The sequence below is a fragment of the Triticum aestivum genome, chromosome 7A (genome assembly GCF_018294505.1).
Source record: "Triticum aestivum cultivar Chinese Spring chromosome 7A, IWGSC CS RefSeq v2.1, whole genome shotgun sequence".
NCBI classification, from domain to species: Eukaryota; Viridiplantae; Streptophyta; class Magnoliopsida; order Poales; family Poaceae; genus Triticum; species Triticum aestivum.
In genome coordinates this window covers 129,512,961-129,524,767 of record NC_057812.1, presented here as the reverse complement: position 1 = coordinate 129,524,767, position 11,807 = coordinate 129,512,961, and the positions used below count along the sequence as shown (strand labels likewise).

The 11,807-nt window shown below is 47.1% G+C and overlaps 1 pseudogene; it reads left to right on the top strand.

Moving 5' to 3' along the window:
- Positions 1 to 403: 403 nt before the first annotated feature.
- On the top strand, positions 404 to 2,619 carry LOC123151144 (uncharacterized; annotated as a pseudogene).
- Positions 2,620 to 11,807: the final 9,188 nt, after the last annotated feature.

Sequence of the window (11,807 nt, the reverse complement as noted above, 5' to 3'; positions counted from 1 at the left end):
GTTTAAGGAAATATGTCGAAAATATAATGAATATGGCCGGTTTAGATGAAAATTATCCGGTTTGTTTAATCCAATTTGAAATGTATGCGGACGGGATTGAATGACACACTTCCGTATCACTGTCCATGGACAAATATGATGTTAGTTTTAGGGTTCTAGTTGGAGATGCCCTTATTTGTGCTAAAATAATAAAAATAAAAACCGTAGGAAAAGTCAATGAGGTCGTGAAGCTTCTGCTTGAAAGGCGCCGCAAACCATCCAAAATGGAACGTCGAATCTCCTCTCCCGCAAGAACAGAACATATACGATACACATACTACGCGCAGCGCAGTCGACGACCTCCCGTGTACATATAACTCCAGCACGACCAAGATGCACGAGACGGAGAAAGAAACGGTACCACATGGACGCGCTCATCGAGCAGCTCTCCGCCGTCGCCGAGTTATTTACCCAAAACTACTACACTTAAGCTAGAATAACAACTTGATACCATATTTAAGTCAGGTCACAAAAAGCCATCAAAATTACGTCTAATCTGTAACACGGAGCACTGATACTCGAATTTGATCGTGAAGACAGCGAATCTGACCAGTTGGGCCCACCTGTCCGGACGATGTGGCATGCCTACATGAATAATTTGCTGAGGTGGCCAAAGGCCCCACCTGTCGGCCTCTCTTATTCACCCCCTCTCTCTCCCCAGGTCACTTTCTTCCCCACCCACCCCGACACAGCCGGACGTATCCAGCGGCAGCCGCACCCGCCAGAGCCCCGCCGGCCGGCGAGCGCCGTCACTCCGACGAGCTTCTTCGGTGTGCCCTCTTCCTTTTCCTCCTAGCATTCTCCATGTGCCCTCTACCTATTCCTCCTATCATCTTCCCCCAATGCCTAGCCGCCATGGCGTGCCGCCGCATGTCAACTCCGGCGCCTCCTTGGCCGCGGGAGCCTCCTAGCAAGACGCCTATGCTTGACCTCTCCAAAGAAACACCAGCAGCGCCGTCGGCCCCTCCAGCCTGCAGCGGCGACTAGCAGGGAGGTCGCGGCCGGAGGCCATGGCATCCATGGCGGGGCTCGCCGGAGTGGGCTATAGCACGGAACTTTTTGCAGGAGGTGATGGCGGCTCATGGCGCCCACGTCCACGAGGCTGGCAACGAGCTCCGCAGGTTGGAGGTGCGCCCACCTGCCGGCGAGGCTCCTCGTGGTGCTGCCGTTGTCGATGGAGTGCGCGCGCGAGGGGACCGTCCCGTCTACATGGTGTGTTAGCAGGACGGAGGAGCACGCCGTGGGCAACCTGGAGCATGACCGAAAGCTCGCGGCGGCTGCGGTCTTCGGCACCGTCCACGCAAGGAGCTGGGGCGGCGGCCGAGTCGGCGACTGGATCGAGCACAGGAGGGCTTGGGCAAGGCAAGCAAGGAGGGGAAGGAGGGTCAGTGGTGGTACGGTACTCCGGTGGCGAGCTCCCAGGCGGGAGCAGCTCCGGCGGTCGAGTGCGCTTGGAGAAAGAGTGGGCGGCAGCAAGCCGCGCCGGCGGCGTGCAGGTCAGCGCCCTTTATCTGTTTGTTGAAATGCCCACGAGAAAAAGATTTTTTTTAAAGAGAAACAGATGAGTCACTTACAGGTGGGACCCTTGTCCAACTCAGCAAATTATCTACACAAGCATGCCACATCAGCCTGACAGGTGGGCTCAACTTGTCAGTTTCACTGTTTTCGCGTGCTTATCAGAAAATCAGTGCTCCTCGTTAGTCATTAGGCACAAAATTAATGGGTTTTTGTGCCCTGTCTGAAAAGTGGTACTAAATTGTTACCCTAACCTTAAGTGTAGTGGTTTCGGATAAATAACTTGCCGTCGCCCATATGGCTCTCGACGGCCGGGGCTTCGACCTGGCGCGGCTCGCCGGTGTCCTTGCGCTGTTCGAGGGCGGCGGCCGAGGTGGAGCACGAGGCCGTGGCCTGGGGCACCGAGGCGGCCGTGGCGACCGCTTAGGGCCACCTGAACGCCGTCATGGGCACGTACCGCGGCTCGTCCGGCGAGGCCGACGCGCTGTCCGCGGCCATGGATACGGCCTTCAAGGCGACGTCCGGGACACCCGCCTCGTGAGATATGAGCATGTACCCCTGCACTTGTGGAATCTCAACGGCCGAAGGCTCCACCCCCGGGCCATGCTAAAATTCATGTTGATGCGGCTGTTAGGCCATGCAGGGGTGGATTGGCGTCGGCTGTTTGTAGAGATAGTGACTGAAACTATCTAGGGAGCTCTTCCCTGATAGTACCAGGAGTTTGTGACCCAATGATGCCCGAGGAAATGGCATGTCGAGAAGCTCTTTCGTTAGCACAAGTCCTTCATCTATACAATCTTGTCATAGCATCCGATTCAAAACAAGTGGTAGGAGAGATCAACCAAGGAAGTCAAGGAAAAGCTGGAGCAATACTTACTGAGATAAAAACCAGAGCAGCGACGTTTAATTGTATCTTTAATTTTAAAGGTCGTGCGGTCAATGTTGAAGCACATAGTTTAGCTAGATTTTCGCTTTCTTTAGCTCCGAGTCGTCATGTCTGGTTTGGCTAACCACATGACACAAATTGTATCCCACTGTTTGTGGATTTTGATTAATAAAGTTAGGCCTTACCCCTAAAAAACGTGTGTCTCTTTTTCTATCTAAGAGAACCAGTGTTTCTTTTTTCCCCTCAACGAAAAAATGTATCTCTTATTTTCTTGCCCCTTAAAAAAACTTGTGTCTCTTTTTTTCACTGCTCAAGAAAAAGTTGAATTATTTCTTTTGGGAGGATATCTTTCAGTCTAATTCCAAACATGAAAATATGGGATTGAGATGAATGACGTGAAGTTGGATAGATTACTTAGCTGTCTCGTGTGAATTAACCCATGGTTGGATGGTTAGGAAGACAGTGATATTCTTGTTCCATCAGAGTTCAAGTCCCACACTTGACATTGATGCTCGCATTTTCTTGGATTTTTTAATGTCTTCTGACGATGTGCCTTCAATGTAATGAGACATTCATGTCGACTACGAAGGTGTCTGGGATGACTTCGTCAATCTAAAGATGATATACCGGCTCAGTCTTTCGGAGGTGCTCATAAAGATAGCGTGTGCGTGCGTTCATAAGCATGAGTGTATTTGTGTATGTATGAGTGTTTATATCTGTACTATGTTTAAAAAAACTTAGCTATCTCATAGTATTATGCAGAGAAAAAACTAGAACCGGATACTTTTTTTAGTTAGAATTGTTGCGTTTTATTAAATGGCGGCAAACTCCGAGGCTACCACCAAAATGACACTTTCAAGTGGCACCTTGAACCCAGATTTACATAGCTTATTCATGCAACCTTTTCTGGATAGGATATGTGCAACATTATTAGCTGATCATTGCACCCATCTGATCTCGACCTCCTCGAAACCTAGGAACAGGTTCTTTATTTCAAGCACCACCTGATCTTGTTCGTCGTTGAGGCTGGTCATAGTGGGGAGTAACTTATACTAGTGTCATATGACATTAGTCTAAGTTACTATCTTCATAGTGTAAAGTAACATATTAGTAGTGTTATATGTGGCTTCATTTAATGATTTGTAGATTCATTTTGTCTTTGAAAGCGCTATATTACAGTAACATATTATGTTAACACTTCTCATTAACTACATCCATCTATGCAAAAAAAAAATCTGAAGTGCGCTATGTTACTACCTAAGTTACTCCCACTATGACTAGCATGATAGGGAACCAGTCTCTAGGAGGAGCTTCCGAGCGTTCATCTTCATGGCCAACTGGACAGCACAACCACATGCTAGTACCTCCGCGAGCTCAAGATCGACACCAGCAGGAAAAATGGCATGCACCTACAAGAAATGCACCATGATTGTCTCTAAGGATCAAGGGCGGAGCTGGAGCTAAAGTGACGCCGATGCACCGCCTTAACATAGCATAATTTTTGGATCAACGGTGTATTAAATAAAAGTGTGTGTCGTAAACAAAACTCCATCTGATATATAGAAATAGAACTCAATATGATTTTATGCACAAGAAAATAGAATGAAAAATTAGTAAGCCTAGAAGAATATATTTGGCACTCATCATATAATTCAGGGTTAGGGTATCCAAATTCGTGGTACCTGCACACCTTAAGTAGAAAATTCGGGCTTTGTGACCAGCTTTGCTTCTCTGATGTGGTTAACTCTGTTGCTTCCCCAAGGCAAGCAAAACCAATTTAGCCGAACCAAATCACTTGCATAGGCTAACATCATGCTTTCGGATAGTTCCCCAAGAACTTCATAAGGTATTCCACGGTATGGTGTTTGTTCGGCATGCCGTCGAATAAGTTAACGTTGTAGTTGGAGCAGATCTGGCATCAGCGTTGCTTTGCTTTGTGGCTGCAGTTGGTCACTGTGTCAATGTCACAATAGGTCATCAAGTAACACTAATAGAAGAACCGATATCATAGAGACCATAATGAGATGTACTTCCAAAGGAACAAGGTAGCATGAGTTTACCTGTATCTTTGGCCCTTATATTTCCTTTGAAAAGAGATGCAGTCAAATTTTCCTTTACTATTATATTATCACTTATCGGAACTCATGTTTTAGCCTTCTTTGTGGCTCTTGGTTTCATGTCGACTCCGATGGCACACTTGTCACATCCCAAAAACCAAAAACAATCCCAAGTTTGAAATGTGGAAAATAAAATTAAGGTCAAAGAAAAAATTAAAATGTGTTGGTGATTGCTTGATCTTAGCTAAATTTGACTAGGAGTTGAGAGAACTAAGCATAACTGTGGCTCGGAATAAAATTGGGATTTAATTAGAACCCTAATTTGTCATTTAGGTATTACTCTAAATGTCAAAATGAAGCTATAAAATTGTGTGTGGTAGATATTTTGGGTTGGAAATGATTGTCTCCCAAATATTATCTGAAACCCTAAAGTGAAATTAAAAGTTAATTTGAGCCCTAAAAATATTTGGGGAATAAATTAATGTCCCAAAATTAGGGTAACAATCCATTTATTTCAATTGAACAGAAAATAGTTTTCTTAGGACCCAAAAAATATTTTGAGCGTTTGTAAATTTCCCATGATGATCGGAGTGAATTTGATCTTTGAATCAATTCAAAAATCAAAAGGGAATAATTATAATATTCAAAATAAGGCTATAAATTTCTTTAATATTTTGGCAAGACACTAGTCCTAAATATTAGGATGAGCCTCTGTATATTTTTTCCTAGAAGGATTGGAAAAAGTTTGATGTTGAACCAAATTCAAATTTAAAAAGCGAAAAACAAAACAAAATATAAAAAAGGAAGAAAATTAACGAAAACAGAAAATATAATCTATGGCCGAGCCCATCTAAACTAACACGCGCACAGTTAGCCGAAGCAGCACAGCCCAACCTGCTAAAGCTAAAAGCATCTCCAGCCGCGCCCCCAAGAAGGCCCCCCAGGCGATTTTTCGGCCGCCGGCGTCAAAAATCGGCCCAGTCGTGCCCCCACGGGCCCAGTTTTCGTCGGCTCGGGGCAAAATTGGCGCCGGTGGACCCAACCCGAACCCGGCGCGCTGGGGGTCGCTCGGGGGCGCCGGGCGAATCGTTTTTGGCGCGAAGAGCCGCAGGCCAGCCGCGTCAGCGACTCGACTCTCTTCTCGCCGCTTCGTCGTCCTCATCGGCTCGTTTCCCGCGGCGAATCAATGCCAAAGTTGTGCACTGCGCGCGCTGATCAGCCTCCATTGATGCCTCACGGGCGGCGCAGAGAAGGCTGGGCGACGCCCTTCCCCTCGGCCGCCACGCCATCAAGCCACGCGTAATGTGCCGGCCAAGCCTACCACGCGGCGCCTCCGCCTATATAAGTCGACCACCAGCGCGCCGGAGGCACGCACAGATACTCCACCGCCGACGCGCCCATTTCTCCCTCCTTCCTCCTCTCGCCGTCTCCAGTTCAGAAGAATGGCCGAGCGCTTTCCAGGCGACGATGCGGCGGCGAATGGCTTCGGGCGCCGCCATCTTCACGAGGACGAGGCTCGCCTCCTTTTCGAGGCCGAGTACCCGGTCCCGCCGGACATGCGGGTGCCCGGGGCTTGGAGGATCAGCGCCGGTGGCGTGCTGATACGTCTCCGTCATATCTATAATTTTTGATTATTCCATGCCAATATTATTCGACTTTCATATACTTTTTGGCAACTTTTTATATTATTTTTGGTACTAACAAATTGATCCAGTGCCCATTGTCAGTTCCTATCTGTTGCATGTTTTTGGTTTTGTAGAATATCCATATCAAACGGAGTCCAAACGGGATAAAAACGGAAGGAGCTTATTTTTGGAATATTTGGAAAATTCTGGAAGAAAAATCCACGCGAGATGGTGCCCGAGGTGGTCACGAGGCAGGGGGCGCGCCTGACCCCCCTGGGCGCGCCCCCTACCCTCGTGAGCCATCCGTAAGGCGGTTGACGCTCTTCTTTTGCCGCAAGAAAACTAATTTTCGGAAAAAAAAAATCACGGCGAAGGTTTCAGGCCAATCGGAGTTACGGATCTCCATATATATACGAAACAGTGAAACAGAGCCAGGGGAGAACGCAGAACCAGAGAGAAACAGAGAGATAGATCCAATCTCGGAGGGGCTCTCGCCCCTCCCATGCCATGGAGGCCAAGGACCAGAGGGGAAACCCTTCTCCCATCTAGGGAGGAGGTCAAGGAAGAAGAGGAAGAAGGGGCCCCTCTCCCCCTCTCCTCCGGTGGCGCCGAAACACCGTCGTGGAAATCATCATCATCACCGCGATCTTCACCAACACCTCCGCCATATTCACCAACATCTCCATCACCTTCCCCCCTCTATCTACAGCGGTTCACTCTCCCGCAACCCGCTGTACCCTCTACTTGAACATGGTGCTTTATGCTTCATATTATTATCCAATGATGTGTTGCCATCCTATGATGTTTGAGTAGATTTTCGTTGTCCTATCGGTGGTTGATGAATTGCTATGATTGATTAAATTTGCTTGTGGTTATATTGCTGTCCTTTGGTGCCCATCATATGAGCGCGCGCGTGGATTACACCTTAGGGTTAGTTGTATGTTGATAGGACTATGTATTGGAGGGTAAGAGTGACAGAAGCTTCAACCTAGCATAGAAATTGATGCATACGGGATTGAAGGGGGACCAATATATCTTAATGCTATGGTTGGGTTTTACCTTAATGAGCATTAGTAGTTGCAGATGCTTGCTAATAGTTCTAATCATAAGTGTATAGAATTCCAAGTAAGGGATGACATGCTAGCAGTGGCCTCTCCCACATAATACTTGTTGGAAATATGCCCTAGAGGCAATAATAAAAGCATTATTATTATATTTCCTTGTTCATGATAATTGTCTTTATTCATGCTATAATTGTGTTATCCGGAAATCGTAATACATGTGTGAATAACAGACACCAACATGTCCCTAGTGAGCCTCTAGTTGACTAGCTCGTTGATCAACAGATAGTCATGGTTTCCTGACTATGGACACTGGATGTCATTGATAACGAGATCACATCATTGGGAGAATGATGTGATGGACAAGACCCAATCCTAAACATAGCACAAGATCGTATAGTTCGTTTGCTAGAGTTTTCCAATGTCAAAGTATCTTTTCCTTAGACCATGAGATCGTGTAACTCCCGGATACCGTAGGAGTGCTTTGGGTATGCCAAACGTCACAACGTAACTGGGTGACTATAAAGGTAGACTACGGGTATCTCTGAAAGTGTCTGTTGGGTGACATGGATCAAGACTGGGATTTGTCACTCCGTATGACGGAGAGGTATCACTGGGCCCACTCGGTAATGCATCATCATAATGAGCTCAGAGTGACCAAGTGTCTGGTCACGGGATCATGCATTACGGTACGAGTAAAGTGACTTGCCGGTAACGAGATTGAACGAGGTATTGGGATACCAATGATCGAATCTCGGGCAAGTAACATATCGATAGACAAAGGGAATAGCGTACGGGATTGATTAAATCCTCGACATCGTGGTTCATCCGATGAGATCATCGTGGAGCATGTGGGAGCCAACATGGGTATCCAGATCCCGCTGTTGGTTATTGACCGGAGAGTCGTCTCGGTCAGGTCTGCTTGTCTCCCGAACCCGTAGGGTCTACACACTTAAGGTTCGGTGACGCTAGGGTTATGAAGATATGTATATGCAGAAACCCGAATGTTGTTCGGAGTCCCGGATGAGATCCTGGACGTCACGAGGAGTTCCGTAATGGTCCGGAGGTAAAGAATTATATATAGGAAGTGCTATTTCGGGCATCAGGACAAGTTTCGGGGTTATCGGTATTGTACCGGGACCACCGGAAGGGTCCCGGGGGTCCACCGGGTGGGGCCACCTGTCCCGGGGGGCCACATGGGCTGTAGGGGGTGCGCCTTGGCCTAGATGGGCCAAGGGCACCAGCCCCTATAGGCCCACGCGCCTAGGGTTTCCACCATGGAAGAGTCCATGTGGTGGAAGGCACCCCTAGGTGCCTTGGGGGGGAGGGAAACCTCCCCTTGGCCGCCGCCCCCCATAGTAGATGCCATCTACTAGGGCCGGCACCCCCCTGGCACCCCTATATATAGTGGGGGGGAGAGGAGGGATTTTACACCAGCCCCTGGCGCCTCCACCTTTCCCCGTTACGTCTCTCCCTCGTAGTCTCGGCGAAGCCCTGCTGCTGTGACGCCCTGCATCCACCACCACGCCGTCGTGCTGCTGGATCTTCATCAACCTCTCCTTCCCCTTGCTGGATCAAGAAGGAGGAGACGTCTCCCGTCCCGTACGTGTGTTGAACGCGGAGGTGCCGTCCGTTCGGCGCTTGTCATCGGTGATTTGGATCACGCCGAGTACGACTACATCATCATCGTTCTTTTGAACGCTTCCGCTCGCGATCTACAAAGGTATGTAGATGTATCCAATGACTCGTTGCTAGATGAACTCCTAGATGATCTTGGTGAAACGAGTAGGAAAATTTTGTTTTCTGCAACGTTCCCCATCAGTGGTATCAGAGCCAGGTTTATGCGTAGTTCTTCTTGCGCGAGTAGAACACAATTTGTTGTGGGCGTAGATTTGTCAACTTTCTTGCCGTTACTAGTCCTTTCTTGCTTCAGCGGTATTGTGGGATGAAGCGGCCCGGACCAACCTTACACGTACGCTTACGTGAGACCGGTTCCACCGACTAACATGCACTAGTTGCATAAGGTGGCTGGCGGGTGTCTGTCTCTCCTACTTTAGTTGGAGCGGAATCGATGAACAGGGTCCTTATGAAGGGTAAATAGAAGTTGACAAATCACATTGTGGCTTTAACGTAGGTAAGAAAACGTTCTTGCTAGAACCCTAATTCAGCCACGTAAAACTTGCAACAACAATTAGAGGACGTCTAACTTGTTTTTGCAGCAAGTGGTTTGTGATATGATATGGCCAAAGTTGTGATGAATGATGAATGATCTATATGTGATGTATGAGATGTTCATGCTATTGTAATAGGATTCACGACTTGCATGTCGATGAGTATGACAACCGGCAGGAGCCATAGGAGTTGTCTTTATTCTTTTATATGACCTGCGTGTCATCGAGAAACGCCATGTAAATTACTTTACTTTATTGCTAAACGCGTTAGCCATATTAGTAGAAGTAATAGTTGGCGAGCAACTTCATGGAGACACGATGATGGAGATCATGATGATGGAGATCATGGTGTCAAGCCGGTGACAAGATGATCATGGAGCCCCAAGATGGAGATCAAAGGAGCTATGTGATATTGGCCATATCATGTCACGTTTATTATTTGATTGCATGTGATGTTTATCATGTTTTGCATCTTGTTTACTTAGAACGACGGTAGTAAATAAGGTGATCCCTCATACTAATTTCAAGAAGTGTTCCCCCTAACTTTGCACCGTTGCGACAGTTCGCTGTTTCAAAACACCACGTGATGATCGGGTGTTTTATTCAGACGTTCACATACAACGGGTGTAAGACAGATTTACACATGCAAACACTTAGGTTGACTTGACGAGCCTAGCATGTACAGACATGGCCTCGGAACACGGAAGACCGAAAGGTCGAGCATGAGTCGTATAGAAGATACGATCAACATGAAGATGTTCACCGATGTTGACTAGTCCGTCTCACGTGATGATCGGACACGGTCTAGTTTAACTCGGATCATGTAATACTTAGATGACTAGAGGGATGTCTAATCTAAGTGGGAGTTCATTAATAATTTGATTAGTTGAACTTAATTATCATGAACTTAGTCTAAATATTTTACAATATGTCTTGTAGATTAAATGGCCAACGTAGTCCTCAACTTCAACGCGTTCCTAGAGAAAACCAAGCTGAAAGATGATGGCAGCAACTATACGAACTGGGTCCGGAACCTGAGGATCATCCTCATAGCTGCCAAGAAAGATTATGTCCTACAAGCACCGCTTGGTGACGCACCCGTTCTCCCTGCAGAACAAGATGTTATGAACGCTTGGCAGGCACGTTTCGATGACTACTCCCTCTTTCAGTGCGGCATGCTTTACAGCCTAGAGCCGGGGCTCCAAAAGCGTTTTGAGAGACATGGAGCATATGAGATGTTCGAAGAGCTGAAAATGGTTTTCCAAGCTCATGCCCGGGTCGAGAGATATGAAGTCTCCGACAAATTCTTCAGCTGTAAGATGGAGGAAAACAGTTCTGTCAGTGAGCACATACTCACTATGTTTGGGTTGCATAACCGCTTGACTCAGCTAGGAGTTAATCTCCCGGATGATGCAGTCATTGACAGAATCCTCCAGTCGCTTCCATCAAGCTACAAGAGCTTTGTGATGAACTTCAATGTGCAGGGGATGGAAAAGACCATTCCTGAAGTATTTGCTATGCTGAAATCAGCAGAGGTAGAAGTCAGGAAGGAACATCAAGTGTTGATGGTCAATAAAACCACTAAGTTCAAGAAAGGCAAGGGTAAAAAGAACTTCAAGAAGGACGGCAAGGAGGTTGCCGCGCCCGGCAAGCAAGCTGCCGGGAAGAAGCCAAAGAATGGACCCAAGCCCGAGACTGACTGCTTTTATTGCAAGGGAAGCGGTCACTGGAAGCGGAACTGCCCTAAGTACTTAGCGGATAAGAAGGCCGGCAAAACAAAAGGTATATGTGATATACATGTAATTGATGTGTACCTTACTAGTGCCCGTAGTAGCTCCTGGGTATTTGATACCGGTGCAGTTGCTCACATTTGTAACTCAAAGCAGGGGCTGCAGAATAAGCGGAAACTGGCAAAGGACGAGGTGACGATGCGCGTCGGGAATGGTTCCAAGGTCAATGTGATCGCCGTCGGCACGCTACCTCTGCATCTCCCTTCGGGATTAGTTTTAAACCTTAATAATTGTTATTTAGTGCCAGCTTTGAGCATGAACATTGTATCAGGATCTCGTTTAATTCGAGATGGCTACTCTTTTAAATCTGAGAATAATGGTTGTTCCATTTTTATGAGAGATATGTTTTATGGTCATGCTCCTATGGTGAATGGTTTATTCTTTATGAATCTCGAACGTGATGCTACACATGTTCATAATGTGAGTACCAAAAGAAGTAAGGTTGATAATGATAGTCCCACATACCTGTGGCACTGCCGCCTTGGTCACATAGGTGTCAAACGCATGAAGAAGCTCCATGCTGATGGACTTTTAGAGTCTCTTGATTATGAATCATTTGACACATGCGAACCATGCCTTATGGGTAAAATGACCAAGACTCCGTTCTCAGGAACAATGGAGCGAGCAACCGACTTATTGGAAATCATACATACTGATGTGTGC